The sequence below is a fragment of the Lycorma delicatula genome, chromosome 9, assembly GCF_047948215.1.
Source record: "Lycorma delicatula isolate Av1 chromosome 9, ASM4794821v1, whole genome shotgun sequence".
NCBI classification, from domain to species: Eukaryota; Metazoa; Arthropoda; class Insecta; order Hemiptera; family Fulgoridae; genus Lycorma; species Lycorma delicatula.
This window is the reverse complement of record NC_134463.1, coordinates 107777581-107795534: the sequence shown is the minus strand read 5'-3', so window position 1 is coordinate 107795534 and position 17954 is coordinate 107777581. Positions and strand designations below refer to the sequence as shown.

General features: G+C 32.1%; 1 protein-coding gene across 1 annotated transcript in view; it reads right to left on the bottom strand.

Annotated features, from left to right (window-relative positions):
* The window catches only part of jus (EB domain-containing julius seizure protein), a 746258-nt gene extending 728738 nt beyond the window's left edge, over positions 1-17520 (bottom strand). Inside the window, exon 1 of the mRNA XM_075376039.1 lies at positions 17373-17520. The gene's annotated coding sequence lies outside the window, so the exon portion shown is untranslated. The remainder of the gene's footprint in view (positions 1-17372) is intronic.
* Positions 17521-17954: the final 434 nt, after the last annotated feature.

Here is a 17954-nt window from a genome sequence, read left to right as displayed (position 1 = left end):
AAATAAAACGTTTTCTGAACCAGTCTCACTACTTCATTTACAGACTCCGTATTATTAAAAAGTAATGCTAATAGTAGGAAAGGGAATGGAATGTCAAGATAGATATTAAAGTAACTTCTAATAATCATTATGTAAGAAGTGCACCCTAAAAGTCTGTTTGCTTTGCTCGTTTTTGAGGTAGGGCAAATTTATTGTAAATTTAAGAAAAATAAATTTTTGGAGAACATTACATAAACTGTTAAAAACGATTAAGCCAAACACATATAACAATAAGCCTATTAAATGGTTAAATTAACCGATTTGATTAATTTTACATTTTAATTTTTTTTAAAGACGTTTGATTACTGATTAAATAAGTTTAAAATTAGTTTACTGAAACTTCGGTAATATGAATCGGTCTTATTCTGCTAGATTTCACTCTCGTTATGTGCAGTTTGTTTACACGCTAAGTTGAATGAATACAGTTTAGTAATAAAAGCCATTTTCTGAGCCGCCAAATTACTTAAACCGTTTTTATAGGTAGGTTCATCAAATAATTTATTTGAATCGTTGAATAAACATTTTTTAATTATGTTTACTGTAGCTAATGACGTCATAAGCTAACTGAGAGAAAATAAGTGTCCAGGAAGATAATAAAGGGAATATATATTAAAAAAGTCGTTAATATTAAAGCGATAGTAACCTCTAACAGTCATTACGTCAGAAGTGCACGCTAACAATCTGTTTACTTAATCGTTAATGAAATACGAACAAATTTATTGAAAATTTAAGAAAAATAAAATTTTCTGCAATCAAAGGTCAAAACATCGCTAATGTCTCGTTGTTTTTTAAAATACTTTGTTTAATTTTTTTTAAATTTAATTAATAATTCACAGGTCCCAACCTCGTAATTCCATCTCTGACCTAATTTCCTTAGGAAAATCTACATTTTTGGAAGAAAATAAAACTAGCTTCCAATTTAATACGATCTTTGTATTGTGCTGAATTAATGAAAAGAGATAATAAATCGGAAATTAAAATACATTATCAATTTAAAACTATTTCTATATTAGTTTTTATAAATTTTCTATTATTTCATTAAATTTTTTTATTTTTAATTGATAATTAGTTTGAATATTTTTATTGTCATTTTTTTAGTAATAAATTATAATTATTTATTTTTCTATAATTTTCATTTGTGGAGGTTAATGGGTAAAAGATTGTATCGTTATATTGCCTTCTAAAACAGAACACAATCCAATCCGATACAATTTGATTCACCATCTACCCCAAACTCCTTTTTTATCTCTTTTTTCTCTCCATTTGCTCATCTCTATCCAATGTTTCATTGTATTGACAGAAAGGGGAAAAAAATTCTGACGTTATTTCAATGGATAGAGAATACACGTGACCGGTGGTCCAGAAACAGTTAAATCTATTAATAATATATTGACGCAATACAATTTAAGAAATCTTTCACAAAAATACTAATAATACAGATTTTATGTAACATTTAAATTCTTATCGACTCGTATTAAGTAATATTGTAATGTAAGACAATCCTCTACAATGCTGTATGTTTTTTTTTTTATAAAACCAACCTAAGCCGAATTAAAAGATGTAAATATAATCAGATTAGTAATTTTTAATTTAAAAAAAAAATTATTTTAATCGATAACATTAAAATTTATAACATGTTTGTACTTCTTTGTACGAAGTAAAGGAAGTAAAAACATGATCGCGAAAAATTTCAGTTTTCAGATTTAATCGGAAATATCAACTTTGACAATTCCTGAATCCATTTTGATTAGTTTCGGCATGACGTCTATACATACGTATGTATGTATGTACGAGTAATTTTTCTATATTTTCACGGCAAAAAAATTATGTTGTTAAAGATTAATTTTTATAATTTTCGAATGCAATATATTATTTTATTATCATTGGAAAAATCCTCTTTTTTTGTTCCGAAAATTTTAAATTACAATATATCACATTCATTACTTTTTTGATGATCTCCTGAATCTTAATAATGCAAGACATCTGAAATATTTAACAGCTAAACGCATAATAAAGGTTTTCTTTGTGGGGATTTACTACCGGTAGTCACGTCGCAGAAGAATTACGAAAGAGATTTCGCATTGAATTTAAACATAAAAATATATATAATCAGATCACTTTGCAAACGTTACGGGTTTTATCTAAAACAAATTATATGACGAACTGGACGGTGTGCTGTGTAAGTAATAATCTGAAATATATTCAAGATACAGTTTACAACTTAATAAAATTTCACAGTAAATACCGTATTAATTCGAGTACCCCTCGCCAACTAATGAACCTCATATCTCGATGTGTCATCTCATTGTCATCATTGTCATCTTCCGTATCTCAAATTACAGTGTTCGTTTAACGCCCTCGCCGGTTACTACGGTAGCAATATATTCAGAATAGAAAAGCCAATTAACATTAAACCAATGAAAAAGACATTCCCTCTTCCGTATCTGAGACTACAGTAATCAATTAACGCCCTCGGAGGTTAATATAGTAACAATATATTCAGAATAAGAAAGCCGATAAAAATTAAACCAATGAACATGACTTATCCTCTTCCGTATCTAAGAATACAGTTATCATTTAACGCCCTCATCGGTTACTACGGAAACAATATAATCTGAATAGGAAAGCCCGAAAAAATAGACCAATGAATAGACTTGTCGTCATTCGTATCTCAGATTACAGTTATCATTTAACGCCTTCGCAGGTTACTACGGTAGCAATATAATCAGAATAAAAAAGCCAATAAAAATTAAACCAATGAACAATACTTATCCTCTTCCTATTCTCAGATTACAGTTATCATTTAAAGCCCTGACCGGTTACGACGGTAACAATATAATCTGAATAGGAAAGCCGATAAAAATTAGGCCAATAGTAGTATAGAAATGGGAAGTCTGAAACAACCTTAACCTTTGACCCCGACCTTGACTTCCCCCCTCAATAAGATGATGTCATCAATCAAATTCCCGCCAAAAAAATCCCTCCCAAAAAAGTTTTTAAAAAATCCTCTTGTTGTACATGTGCTTGCTGACTTTGCATAACCTTGTTTACAAAATTGAAAGTTATCTGGTGATAATTAATTTGCGTCATATCTGTTTACTTGGGATTTGAAAATTATCTCAATGACGAGGCAAACTGTTTTATATAAATGGCGGGAGATTTTCAACGGTTTTATAATACGTTCTACTGATACTTTAACTTGTGTTCTTCCTTGTTTTCTTTGCCTATATCTTTGTCATGATATTTTTCAATCAGGTGAGTCTTATTCAGTCATATATTTTAAATGTAAAATAGATTTATTAATTACGCACTCTAAATAACATTTAAATTATTTTCCAGTTAAATAGTACGTTTAAGAATTAATGAAAATGTTTATTTCAGTTTTTATTACGCATTTTTAATATGTTTAATATTTTTCCAGCTAATTTTATTTTTATTAATATGATCTCTAGAATAAAAAAACGATATTTATTTATTGGTATGTTAAGCGTATAGTAGTAAATATGTTTATTTGATTATACGAATAAAATATTTCGTATATTAGTAGTTAGACTACTATTGATATTATTTAAAACCGAATCGAATATATCCAGTGCTAATATAATTAGTATTAAACACTTTGAATATGTTAAATATATTTATTTTATTATACGAATAAAATAATCTTTGTTTCAGTATAATTCAAGTCTACATTTTACACTGAAGCGCTGGTTAGGAGTTTTTTTTATAAATTGGTTATCTTTAAAAAAAAGTAAGTTTAAAATTTATAGAACATTAACGTAGATTTTATCTTATATTTAGTTGAGTTCAATGTAAATATTTTTTCAAATATGTCTCAAGAAATCTTCCCCGGCGACAGCACGCAATTAGAAGAAGCAGTTAAACCAGGTATTAGACGAGGATGAGGTGGAAACTCCTGCTTCAGCTGAAAGGAGATTAATACCTCAAAGGTTAGATTTCGACCATGGCGATGAAATAGATTATCAGGGACTGTTAGAGGATGACAATGATGACGACTTAGTAGAGGCAGCAGGTAATGCAGAGGCTGCTGCTACTGCTGATTCATATGATGATTCGACTTCGTCGATAACGACGGTATTCTCACTAGAGCGCCGCATTACAATTGAAAAGGCAAATATTATTCATTTATACAATCAAATAAAAATTTATTTAATAATTTTATAGAAAAATTAATTATGCTTTTTCCAATTTCAGTTTCGTGACGTTGAGGATGTGTGTGCATTGTGCAGTGGAACAGAGCCTAAATACGGAAGAAACAGAAAAATAAAGATGAAAATAAAAAATAGTCCTTTAAAAGAGGTAAAATATTGCGGTAAAAGATTCAGTAATAAAAAAATTTACAAGATTTAATTATAAGATGAATAAAAAGTCAGTTTTACTTAAATTTTTAAATTACGACTTGGAAAATTCAAAAACTGAAGGAAAACCTTCACAAGAGAATTTTCCGATTAAAGTATTCGAATTGAAATTGTTAAATGATCGTGAAGCTATAACTTGCCAATTTTGTCAAAAAAATTTGATTTGATTTTTAACTATTCCATGTGGAGATCCAGTTTGTTTTAACTGTAAATCTTAATATTTTACAAATTTACCAATTCAATGCAACTTATGTGATACTATAATTATAGTCTTAAATAAATATTTCTTGTAAATTGATGTATAGTTTTATTTTCTTTCCCTTTTTCACCAGAATCGATCAAGTGTTGAGGATGGATTATATAAAATTTATCCATTTTCTAATAATCTAGCAGAAACGATGATATTTGTTGTTAAATATGAAGAAGATAAAAACGGGCAAAACCGAGAACAAGATGAAGAAAATAAAAACGAGCAAAACCAAGAACAAGATGGTGAAGTAAGATTTTTACATGGATTTGAATACTAGATCGTGGATACCGGTGTTCTTTGGTGGTTGGGTTTCAATTAACCACACATCTCAGGAATGGTCGAACTGAGAATGTACAAGACTAACACTTCATTTACACTCATACATATCATCCTCATTCATCCTCTGAAGAATTATCTAAACGGTAGTTACCGGAGGCTAAACAGGAAAAACAAGAAGAAGAAGAGATAAAAGAAAAAAGTATGTGTAAAATTTGTTTTAATAAATCAGCAAGTTATTTACATAGGATATGTAAATAATGGATCACATACGCGATGTCTACAGGGTGTAGGCATCGCGAATGTGATCCATGCAATAATCATTTAGAGAATATTGATAAAAAATTTATTTTTTGTAGGAGTTTAATACAACTACAGCTTGAAGCGATGGGTGAAAAGGTACGTTAATTATTTATTGAGAGGTAAATTTTTTCTTTAAATCTTAAAATTTTTATTTTTTTAATTATATTTTTTGCTTTTGTTTAAGATTGATGCCGCTCCCGAATAAACAGAGAATAAGGAGTTACCTCAAGAGACTGGACAATCTTAAAAAAGAATTGGAAGCATTAGAATTTGATTTATAACTGTATGCTATCGGAAGTGGAATCAGAAAAATAAATCTAGGAAATGTTTGTCCCGCAAAAGGTTAAACACACTTTCATACAAAATGATTAAGGATTATGGTTAAAATCGGTTCGAAAACGTTGGATTCGTTTCAAGTAAGGAATGTAATTGGACTATAATCTCCGATTCTAATTTATTTCACTGTGGAATTCAACATAAAAAATATAATGAAATTTGTAGTCACCGATGAATTATACAGTTGCTGTGTATTTTTTAAAGATAGCATAGTTCGCATTGACTTAATGATGAATACCTTTTATAATTGGGCTCGACGTTTTCCGAAGGTTGAACCGATGTTAGAAGCAGGATTTTATTTCACTGGTATGTTGGATTCTGTCTTGTATCGAATGCGGTGTTGGCATTTTTGAGTGGTTGGATGATGACGACCCATTCAAAAAAAGCATAAAAAGGCTTCGCCTAATTGTAAATTGGTGAAAGCAAAACGAAAGGTGTGTTGTATTTATAATTATCATACGCACAGTTTTATCATTAGTATTTAAGTAGTCGTCTATTAATTTTTTATTATTTGTTCCAGACTGATCACCGATGGAGCGTTCTAAAGAAACAATGAGCTCATCTTCATCCGACGGAGAATATTCGAGCTTAATGGAAGAGAATTCTTCTGATGGGACTGCTTGCGAATCCGAGTCTGATATCACCAGCAATTCATGGATCATAGGATTTGTACCCGGAGGTCGAATAAAATCAATAAATCATCTGTTATGCATTTTGAAGAAAACATTTCCTTTATCGATTCTTGAAGTAATAAAGAAAGGAAAATATTTTGGTACTAAAACTGAAGTAGTGAAAATGAAAATTCCAATTATTTTCGATTATGAAAATTTACGTAACAGATTAAATGAATGGAATTTTTATCCTGTATATTATTTGTAGAATATATTTTTCTGTTATCAAAAGTATTCAATAAAAGATTATATTGAATTATGCATTGAAAAAGAATTTATTTTACCCTTACTACAATCTTTAGTATATAAGTGAAAGATATTATGAAAAATCAGTTTCTAATAAAACGATGATTGTTAAACAAGGAATAGGAAGAGCTTTACAAGCAGGCTCGTAAAAACTATTCGACAAGATCAGTCGAATTGAAAGATATGGATGATTTGTATCAAACTGACCTCTAGTAGAGATAACACAATATTCAAGGTTTAATAGAGGATATAAATCTATTCTTACAATTATAATTGTTTTTCGAAATTTGCTTTCGCTTTTCCATTTAAGAGCAACAAAGCAGATGTAAAGGTTCTCGAGCCAGCATTTAGTAAATTTAAAATGAAACATTTCCAAATCAACAATGTAAAAGAATGGTTTAATTCAATAGAAAAAAGGAACTTATAAAATAAATTGCACCGTTCAAGTATGTTAAGTAGCAGAGATGGGCGGCGAAAAACAAGATCGGAAATTAACAGTAGTTAATTTTGACCGATTGATAGGCGATGTAGTAATTTAAATTCGAAGAAGACACAACCAACCCTCTTCTTCCAACATTGCAACCCTGATTTCCTATATGAAAAACCGGAGATTATCCAAAAAAACCTGAGAAAACCCCGAAAAGCCTGAAAAAGCGTGCGGGCTAGCGCGCAGGCTTTTCAAAAAGGCTGAAGGCTAGCGCGCAGGCTTTCTTAGATTTTGAAGCGAATATAAATTATACATTCTAGTTGAGACGTTCATTCTTCGAACGAGAACAGTAAGATGATGATCGTACGCTTTATAACTTTCCTTGTTGCATCAGTTTCTATAAACGCGGACAAATTTGACACCAATCAATTTTTATTAGACTATGGGTACCTCAAAGGAGATAATGCGAGCCTGGCCGATGAAAAAGCGATAGAAAACGCAGTGAAACTCTTTCAAGAATCTTTTCATCTATCGTTTATTGGGGAGTTGAACGGCGAAACAATAACCTTCATGCGCGAGCCTCGGTGCGGTGTACCAGACATATTACCGTACGCAGTCTCAAGAATTGCATGGACAAAACAAGAACTAAAATGGTACTAACAGCGGGCAACAGCTGAAAAGATGGAAGTGGCCAGGATAGCGTTTGCTGAATGGGCAAAGCACACATCGCTGAGTTTCACACAAGATTACTACGGATATGATATCCTTATTTCGGACAAATATGGTATCCACACATGTGGCAAAAACGAACGAAGTCGGTGCTCAAGTAAACTCGACGGACCGGGAGGTGTCTTGGGGCATGCATTTTTCCCAACATAAACAATACGCCCATCGAGATCCACAGATGAAGCAGAGGATTGGAGTCTTGATCTTGAAGGCAAAGCGGAAAACGGCAAAACTAGTCTATTCAGTACGTTGATGCATGAGACCGGACACGCCTTGAGTATTCGTCACTCTTACAAAAAAGGATGCGTTAATGTATCCTTTTCTAAACAGACGTATAAATTTGAGCGAAGACGACATACTAGCCGTGCAGTCGCTTTACGGCAGCGGCAGAACAACAACTACTGTCAAACCAACGCGAAGGCCATTTACACCCTCCATCACCCGTAGTCACTGACGTTTGCTCAATAAAAGAAGAAAGTTATAAAATTCATTACCTACTGGTCAATGGAAAACTCTACGTGATTTTCAAGAAACAGTTTTGGGTAATAGACATCACCGATGATGGTAAACATGAAACCAGAAGAAGCCAAAAGAATAAGAAACCAGAAGAATTACTACAAACCGCTAACGATTACTGATTGGTTAAGGTTTCTACCCAGTTCGTTTCAAAGTGTAGATGCAGTATATCAGCGACCGATTGGGGATATAGTGCTGTTTGCGGACCGACGTTTGTACATGTTTAACCTTCACACTCAAAAATTGAACGAAGGATATCCAAAAGATATATGATCGCACTTCAACATTGCTCAGCCCTGCAAGATCAACGGAGTTGTAAACACGTATACTGGAAAACCGTATCTTATCTACAACGAAGACTACGTGTTAGAGATAGAAGAATGTTCTTTTGCCGTGGTCAGAACTGACCTCGTTTCTAATCTGTTCCCCGGAATACCGGCAAATATAGAAGGAGTGACTCGTTTCAACAACGGAATGCTTTATTTTTTCAAGAATGGAAACTACTATGAGTTTAACGAATTCTTCAAAAAAATGATTAGATTCGGAAAAAAAGACCATGAGCTTTTTGGTTTACTGTGTTACAGCAACAGTATCCTAAAACAGTTTACCGAATTCATAACAAAGTTTCATATTTATCCTATAAAAGCGGTTTAAAAAGGATAAAATGAATTCTATATATTAAATGTAATCTTTGATGGTGTTCTTGTGATAACACGTTCGTAGCAGACTGCAACTGAGATCTCGAGCACATCTTACAACGAGAAGTATTTAAGTAGAATAGTAATTAATAATTAATTTCTAAAAAATGTATTGTAAGTTTTTTATTTCAATAAATGTATGTGAAAATAACAGTTTTTATTTTGTTAATCCTATCCCATTATAAATAGCTTTAGGTTTAAATAAAGAAAAAGGGTATGAAAATTGGGAACTGATTTAAACGTTTTAAAAAATATTTATTTTAATTAAAATACATAAATATTTTAATCATATTACAATATATTAGATTTAATAATATTTACAATATATTCATTTGTATTATATTACAGTAAATTCAATATTTATATTTAAAATTGATTACAATACATTTTTATCTAATTATTTCTATATAATATTGATCTATATTCGATACCAATTAAATAATTAAACCATTCACTATTTCTATGTTAAAAAATGGATTTTTACAATTTTTTTATTTTTATTTGTTATAATCATTAATGTATCAGAAATTATTTCAGTAGAAATAAGAAAAAACAATGAGCTTTCTTTTTTTTCATCCATTAAAAAAGATTTACAAGAATCTACACATTTTTTTTTCATTTACCACATCATTTAAACTGATTGAATTAATCGTAAATTTTTTTTTTTAAAACAGTTGTAACAAAATGTAGGATTATACTCATTACTAAAATTAAATTCGCAAAAACATTAACATGAAAATTTTATTTTGATTTATCTAATAATAAAAACAAATGAATTAATTCGTCGTCGATTACGGTTTTTCCAAGTTTCATATGAAATTTCACGACAATTCTTTGCTCTAATAAAACACTTATCATTTTTTCGACAAAACAAAGAAAAACAGATGTTATCCAAACGAAAGCCACGGCCAGACTAATATGTCTACAGAAACTGGAGTAGCAACAATCGAAAGAGAAGGCTTCACGCTACAAAGCGGTCGGTCGTACGAATTTGGCGCACGCGCAGTTCTTCTGTAGCAGGATTAGTCTCGTTATTTAATAGCCACACCTCGTAGGTATAAAAGAAATATAAAAAGAACGGTCTGAAATTTCGACTTCGTATTTTTTGCGAATGTCGACATTTCACAAGCCCCCGAGTCGTCCAAAAACGAAAAAAACCACCTTAGAACTTTCCGGAAGATATACGTATGTATGTAATTTCCGGATGTGTGTACGTACTTCCTTGTGTTGGCCTGTATTTCGATTAATATCTTCAGACTGGATCAACATAAATTCTTCGAAAACGACTCAAAAAATGGGGAATTGATGAACAAAATTAAAAAAGGAGAGACGTTTTCATAATTTTGACTTTATAATGGTCGTAGAAATTAAAAAAATTATTTATTTATAATGGTTGTAGAAATTAAAATTCCAAAGTTTTAATTCGATCAAATTTAAGGGTGGAGGGATATTCATCATTATTTGGAAAAGGTTTTTGCCCCATATCTCGAAAAGCCGTTGTTCAACCGAGTATAATTGCCTTTTAGCAATTACATTCTAAAACAGTATAATTTTGATGATAAAAACATTTGATAATCAACTGGGCCTTAAAATATTTTGCTAAAAATTCTCTCAATTATACTTTTAAATTATATAGCACAATTTTAAGGAAAAAACGTTATTCGATCAAGGCGTCATTTTATCTCTACAAGCAACAGCTTCCCGTATTAAGGCACAGGATTAGTAATAGTAATAGTACAATAATAGTAATAGGCACATATGATAGTTCACAATAATAAATGAATTCGCCCGACTAAGTGTAGTAATTGCACGCAGGTATAATAATTATATTATATATTAATATAAATTATTATAATTAAGATACTGCAGCAGTCAATTCAGATGAATTAATAGTGTAATTAGTGAGATTAGATGAGGTGCAATTACCACTAATTGTGTTGTATTAGGTATGTCTGGCATAAGTGATGAACGCCGACACGGCAGCTTCCCTTCTGTTAGTACAGCATTTATATATCCTGTCTCTCTCGTATGCAGCTCCTGTTGTATGTTCTCAACGGAGCCTTATTCCAGAAATGTGAACATGCGTAAAGCGACCGTATAGGCGTGTGTTACGCGGTTTATATTAATGCAGTATAATTATTAATATGCTGTTTAGTATACCGTTCTAAAACTACTCAAGGTTAAATCTTTCTTCAGTACTTGTAATTTCAGTTGAGTAGTAATCAAAAATCACATTATCTAATTAAATCGTGTCGTACAACCGTTATTAAACATAATATTAGGATGCATTCGTTTTGTTTTTTTACAGGAAAAATTCCATAAGCTTATTGTTAAAATATGCAAAAAGGAATTGCAAACAAAAGAACGGAATGCCCAAATTATTGTCAAAAATAATACTGAATGGGGATTGAAACAATATGTAGAAGATATTACTGGTGATTACCGATGTGGTTTTAACAACGATTGCTCCATTGTAGATCAGATATTTACATAATAGAGACCCCCCTCCCCAACATGTATTGTTTCTGTGCCCGCGATTACAGCGTAGAGAGATGCTCGACAACCTTAGATGTGAGCAAATGTTTCGCCCTGAAGATACTCTACGAATCCTACTACAAGGTGAGAGGCACAGTGGAAGACTGTGGAAAGATTCGTCAGGACGGTCATGAGGAAACTGCATTTATATGAGGTGTCCCGCAGAGGAGAATGGCGCTGGAGGGCGCGGGGGCGGACAGGTTCTCGCCTGTGCCTAGGGGGTCCCCCGTATGTGTGGCGGTCGCGTGGGTGCGATCAGGCCGGGGACACTCTGCTCGTGCGTCTGATGTTGCCACTGGTAAGTGGTGTGACTATTTGAGATTTCTGTCTTGACCGCTGTGTGGGTCTGTATCGCATGGGTATTAGAAGCTTTGTCCTGTTTTCTGAAGGGTTCTTGTGCGATGTTGTCGGTGTTTGTATTTGACGTGCTGCTTCCTGTGGTATTGATGAGACTTTCTTGATCGTAGTATTTTTTTTTTTTTTAATATATTTATGGGCGCCTAGGCAGTCAGACTTGCTAAAAGGTTCCGAAAGATGGTATCAAGTGCGTATGTGTGCCTGCACGCTACCGACTAAACCTCCACCCCTGGCTAACCACCCCTCCTGGAAACCACTGATGTGGAATTACTTCAGGAGGGGGGTATAACGCCCACAAACAAACAGTCAGTCACCACTAACAAACGTAAAAACCCACAAAATCGTATTGATATGTATGATCGTATTGTTTATTATTTGTATGATGATCAAATTGTGTTTAATTAATTTAGCATATGGCACCAAAACATAACACCAATTACAGTCAAAATTACAAACAAAGATTTAACAAACTAATATATGCTACTGATTCTGGAGTCGCCATCAGAAATCTTCAGGATTCCCTTCATAAGCTGTCCTAGGGCAAACTTCTGTGATGTGTCTGACAGTTTGATTTTCACCACTCACAAAAGGCCGTCGGTGTTTTACCCCCATTTATACAGGAAATAGGCGCACCTACCATGCTGAGTCCGTATTCTGTTTAGCGTTGACCATGTCTTACATGGCAAGTCAAAACCCGGCGGCCTTTGAGTAATACATGGGATTTGGTTATTCTGCTTTGTACCCCATTCTCGACACCAGGCGTCAGTAAGGTTAAATCCATCCTCTGTGGCAGCAATTGCTGCCACAGCAAGGTGGCAGCAATTAGGTGGCTTTCTAGATCGAAGGCCACCACAATTGGCATCCTCAATGTTCTCATGTATTGGCAGGTTTTGATTGTCCATAATCTTCTTGTACTCACTTACAAGAGCGTTCATATGGCACAGGTTCGGGGGAGCCATTCCAGAGGAGTAGACCTGATAACCCCGGCAATCATTCTCATAGTGTTATTAAGTTGAGCATCAATTCTATGAACATAAGGGCTGTTAAGCCACACTGGCGCACAATATTCAGCAGCCGAGAAGTCCAGGTTCAGAGCTGATGTGCGCAAAGTGGAAGCCGATGCTCCCCATGTCGTTCCACAGAGCTTATGTGTTTAATGATGAGTTAACATTTCATCTTAGTGGAAAAGTTAACATACTTAATATCCATATCTGGGAGTCAGAAATTCCACTCGAACTCTTTCATTATGAAAAGGATCCCCAAAATTAAATATTTTCTACATAACATCCCAACTGCTTGTTTATGGGCCGTTCACTGAAGCAAGTTTAACAAGAATTGCTTACTCCAATATTCTGCATATATGAGTCTTTCTTCAACTACAAGTTGGACCAGATAATTTTATTTGGTAACAATTTTCTAAGCCTCATCATTGGCATAACTCTGCATGGGAATGACATTTTCTCCTACTGGTGAATAGCTCTGCAGGGATCCAATGACTGTTTGCAACAGCCTCCAAGGTTACTTGACCTGAACCGATGGGATTGTTTCCTTTGGGATTTTATAAAGGATCTTGTATATGTGCCTCTGCTATCTACTAATCTATCCATTTCAGGTACAGAATTTTAACAGCTATTGCTTCCATTACTCCCGGACATACTGATTAAACAATGGGGCAAACTCTCCTAACGATAGGATGTATGCCATGTGAAAAAAGATACTCACATTAAACATTTATAGGAAAACTGTAAGACTTATTCTTGAATTTTATTTATGATTAATCAATGAAAGTCAAAATTAAGAGATATTAAATAGCTTTAAAATCCCAATATTACTTTTTTTTTCACCCTGTAGTGTAAGAAAAGGAATTGGCTTGCCTATTTCCTTTTTTTGTACTGTATTTTAAAACAAAATTGGCTGGATTACTGACAGTCATCAAAATGGATTCTGTCATCATTAATTGGTAATATTTTCTGTTACATGCACGCCTAACAATAAACATAACAAATAAATAGTTAAATATTTTGCCAATAGAACTTATTTTGATTAAATTCTTCAGTTAAATAGTGGATGATAAGAATTTTGTTTTTGTAGATTTCAGTGGTGTTGGAAAAAAAGAGAACAACTGGAAAAGTTGGTAAAGAACACAAAAGTTAGTGGAGATTACGAACCCGCCGGGTTGGTCTAGTGGTTAACGCGTCTTCCCAAATCAGCTGATTTGGAAGTCGAGAGTTCCAGCGTTCAACTCCTAGTAAAGTCAGTTATTTTTACACGGATTTGAATACTAGATCGCGGATACCGGTATTCTTTGGTGGTTGGGTTTCAATTAACCACACATCTCAGGAATGGTCGAACTGAGAATGTACAAGACTACACTTCATTTACACTCACACATATCATCCTCATTCATCCTCTGAAGAATTATCTAAACGGTAGTTACCGGAGGCTAAACAGGAAAAAGAAAGTGGATTACGAATGGAAAGAAAAAGACAACATATTAGCAGAACAAAGATTATCAGATTGGAAAAGCCAATAACAACAATGAAATGATTAAAAAAGACAAGACATGTCTTCTCTTTGACGATAATGATGTTCACCATATAGCCAGTTGTTTTGGTGAACAGAGTGACTATATCATTTTTCAAACCAAATTAAACTTTATTACAGTAGTTAAACAGATGCAAACAAGACAGATTATATCAGAATGTTATTCATCAAATAATAAAGAACTGGTTAAGCTGAACATTTTCCTGAAAATATCAAAGGAAAGAATGAAAAACCCCAATTGTAATACCATCAGAGAATATGAAATTAATGAATAAAATAAAATAAAGGTTTTAACTCATATTCATACTAATAATAGTAATTATATAAAGTAATGATATAATTATGCGAGGATAAAAATACATAAAATTCTGAGCAGAATAGATAACAAATTTTAAGCAGTTAATAGATAAAAATTTAAAAAACATTAAACAAACATGCAAAGAAATTTAGGTTTATCTAATTAATAGTATTACTTAAAATTCATCAATATATTTAATTTTAAATAAATTACTCAAACGATCATTAAGTAATTTATTAAAAACTAAAACTGAATCACAGATGAACTTGACTTGCTGATATGCAACCAATATAGGTTTGGCTTGGTTAAGAGGCGAGCAGGAAATGCATTTTCCTCCTTTTTTCGTAACAAACCTGATATAAGATGCCTATTATTCCTGTGAATTACTAAGAAATTATCAGGAGTGAATTGGACCTCTCACACTGCTTACAACCATATTATTATTACATAAAAATGCTTCTATAATATAAGCAAGCTTTACCAGTTCATACAAAAGTTTATTAACGGAACACAAGTGTAATCCAAAATTACATCCAATAAGGATAAAGGCAGATAAACTGAGAAACAAGAAAGTATTAAGAAGGATTGAGAAGACTAAAGTATAGAGAGAAAACAAAAAAGAAATGAAATGAATGACACCTATATATTCCAAATAATAATTATATGATAAGAAATAATTTTGGAATTTGAAGAGTTAAGGTTTGAGATGTGTCTCAAACAGCCTCTTTCATACAAATGTCTAGAAGGTTGAATAATGAACTAAGAAGGGAAACTGAGAAAGCTAAGGAAAACTAGCTCAAAGAATAATGTACAATGATAGAAACTTTGGAAAAAGAAGTGAGATATGAACTAATGCAAAAAGCATCAGAAATAGTTTTTAAAGAGAAACAGGGGAAGAAAATAATCAGAAATACGCAAAGGATGGGGAAACTTAATGAGGAGGAAGTAAAAAGAAGATGGGAAGAATATATTGCCGATTTGTATGTGCCAGAAGAAAAGCCAAGAGAAATAAATATAGGAGTGGAAGAAGAGTACAAAGTTCATGAAGATCAAAAAGGGTACAGTAAATTAAAAAGTGAAATAAATGAGGCAATTAAAATGATTAGAAAAGGAAAAGCTGAGGGGTATCATGAAATACCAACTTAACTGTTTAAAGCACTAGGGGGAAAGGAGAATTGTTATTATTAGCTCTATGCATTGTAATACTTGAAGGAAAGTGGCTACACTAAAATTATTCGATTCTTCTGGTTCACTTATTACTTGTAATTTAAACTTTGTTCCAAAAGTTTGATGAAACCCTTTTACACTTTCAATCATTTCTGGGAGAAAAAAATTATAATAAATAATTGTTTTAAAACAGGATACCTTCAAGCCAAACACCACTTTAAACTGAAAGTTGAGAAAAAAAGTAATGTTTATATACAAACAAGAACCGTCATAAATTACAGTGAAACCATTCAACGCACACCTCTAGGTAAAGAACAATTTCAAAATTCCCAGAACCAAAGTACAGGATTTTAATGTACGAAACTTTATGTAAAGGATACCTGTGTTTATCCTGCTCATTCTAATCTTAACCGTTCATGCAGGTAGATAAGTCGGAGGGATAATCCTATACTAAATTACTTTATCAAGAGAGAACTCAAATACTCACCAAAAATAAATATGTAACTAGCACTATTTGAAGAAAAAACTAAAGTTAAAAATCATGGTTTCACAGAAATGGTAAAATTAAAAACATTTACTAAGTATGTACTCATTTAATCATTCCTTTTCTTAAAATTTTAAAAATATAATTCTAAGTTTTAAATTTATCTATACCTTATTTAAAAAGTCAATATCTTTATAAAAATAAGAAATTCTTAATTAGGTACTTTTATTAATAATAATAACTGAAGATAGTTATTACTATAAACTGTAATAAGTTCACAATCACAAACATAGAAACGAAAATAAACTAAAAAAATACATAAAAATCCATACCAGTTGAATCCAAATGTAAGTCAGCCCCACATATAGGTTGAAACCTCCCCCCCCCCCCATTTTATGGGAGAAAATGTAGGAAAAATCTCTACCTATATTCAGGTATGTATGATATACAATAAAAAAACCTGCAAGTGTGGGGTAGTCTACAATTTGATGCCATACTTTAGTTTTCAATTCTCTGTGATGAACTGAATGGTCAAAGGAACCTGAACCTCTTTAAACTCATTATTTGATATAACTTGTCACTGAAAGTAAAATGGGTTGTGAAAAAGAAATATTTGAATGTCAAAATACTTTAATTTTTCAAAATTTTAAGCAGCCAGGGAATCTAAATGCCTATGGCATATAAGAATGTCAAAACTATGAAACCTTTGGTGTAGAATCCCACAAACACAAGTTTTAAAAAAGAACATTATAAATATCACAAAATTCAATTTTTGTTAATGCCATGTGGGTTCTGGAAATTAAAACCTTAGTTTTATACGTAACACTAAAAGTAGAATACAATGCGAGAAAGAATGATTAAATTTTCCAAATATTAAGATTTTTCTTCATTTACAGGATTCCCCTTCACTCAATTAATTTAAGAGAAGCCAGAGGCGCTCGCCTTAAATTAATGACAACGTTAATGATGGATAACTAACTGCTATCTACAGAAGCTAAATTAAAGTTATTTTAAAAGTATTTATGTTTTACTTTTTACATTAGTAGTTTAATAACTTATTTCTAATGTTTACATAATTAGAAAGACCATCAAAATAATTAAACAAGTTTCATTTCCTCACCTCAGAAAAAAATACATTTTTACGGTTTTAACTTCCTCATTCACTGACCAGTAACCTTATTGCCTCGCATATTCTTCTGTACAAGTGACGTCATACGGACACGTTTGATCTTGTCTACCAGTGCTTACTCGTGATTCCGTACGTAATAAAATATGTTAGCAAGAAGGTGAAAAGGTTTGTTTAGTACAATAGCATTATAGTAATGTTCATTCTCATTAATCAGCAATTAGTTTAACACCGATAATTAATCATTTCTAATCTGTATTTCCGCGTTACTAGAAAGGTTTTATAAAAAGTCGTAATAAACGATGTCTAAAAAGTGGATTCCTTTAACTAAACTGTATCATTTACGAAACGAAAATAATGCGATTTGACAGTAATATTACTGCTAGACGAATCTTCTAATTTTATTTATGAATTATAAAAAATATATAAACACGTTTGAGGGGATTTTACGACAGTGAAATTATTCACCACAAGTTAATCTGATGACCTTTTACAAATGATGGTGATTTTATTTTAATATTCACTGTTATTACTTTTACAACATGTACCTCAGTCTTTACTTAGTACAAAAATATT